We start from the raw sequence: 791 nt of genomic DNA, 5'->3' as shown, positions 1-791 counted from the left end.
TTTTTCTCACGTTTCTGGGAATCGCCAACGATCTTTTTGACGGCAATATAGTGTTTGTCGTCGTTGTCCTCTTTCATCTTTTCTTTCTCTATAGAGAACTTTCTCAGTAGCTCCCCGCCCTTCGAGCGCTGGTAGGCAACTTGAGCCCGAAGCTTTTTCATCATGACCAGATAGTGACTAGCTAGGTAAGCGTTAATTGTTACTGGTGGTTTGTGTTGAAGCACTTTGTCTCTCCTCGGTTACCTCCTCCCTGGCACCAAAATAGTAATGAGCAGGCAACAGCGACTCTGCTTTTCGCTTTGATGAATTCCCAGGAGCTGGGGGGTCACGACACGCAGGGTCCTTAAGCGGTCTCTTTGCAGCTGACACTATGTAGGACGGATAGAGTTCGAAGATGGTCGGTACAGCTCCCACGAGCAACTTCCGTATTCGGCATCCGGGAACATAATCACTCTCATTGAAGTGTTTGCTACACACTATACAGTTTAAATTAAAGGGAAACTGAGACATCCACCCAAATGTAGCAATTGCTACAATGGAAACCCAACCGGGTTCCTCGAAAGAAAGCCTCGCAGTTGAAGAAAAATTCGTCCTGGTCCGGGACTCGAACCCGGGACCACCGCCTTCTCGGGGCAGTTATAGAGGAGGCTATGGCTCTACCATCTGAGCTAACCAGGCTGTCCACCTAGCGGATTTCCGCTGAATTATTACGTCAAGCCTGGTTAGCTCAGATGGTAGAGCGGCTGCCCCGAGAAGGCGGTGGTCCCGGGTTCGAGTCCCGGACCAGGACG

The 791-nt window shown here is 50.3% G+C and overlaps 1 non-coding gene across 1 annotated transcript; it reads left to right on the top strand.

The window, feature by feature from the left end:
• Positions 1–716: 716 nt before the first annotated feature.
• Positions 717–791, top strand: Trnal-gag (transfer RNA leucine (anticodon GAG)). The gene has a single exon. It is a non-coding gene; the product is annotated as a tRNA-Leu (tRNA).

This window comes from Dermacentor silvarum, chromosome 1 (assembly GCF_013339745.2).
Source record: "Dermacentor silvarum isolate Dsil-2018 chromosome 1, BIME_Dsil_1.4, whole genome shotgun sequence".
In the NCBI taxonomy this organism is placed as follows: Eukaryota; Metazoa; Arthropoda; class Arachnida; order Ixodida; family Ixodidae; genus Dermacentor; species Dermacentor silvarum.
The sequence above is the reverse complement of the archived record's forward strand: the minus strand, read 5'-3'. Positions and strand labels throughout refer to the sequence as shown.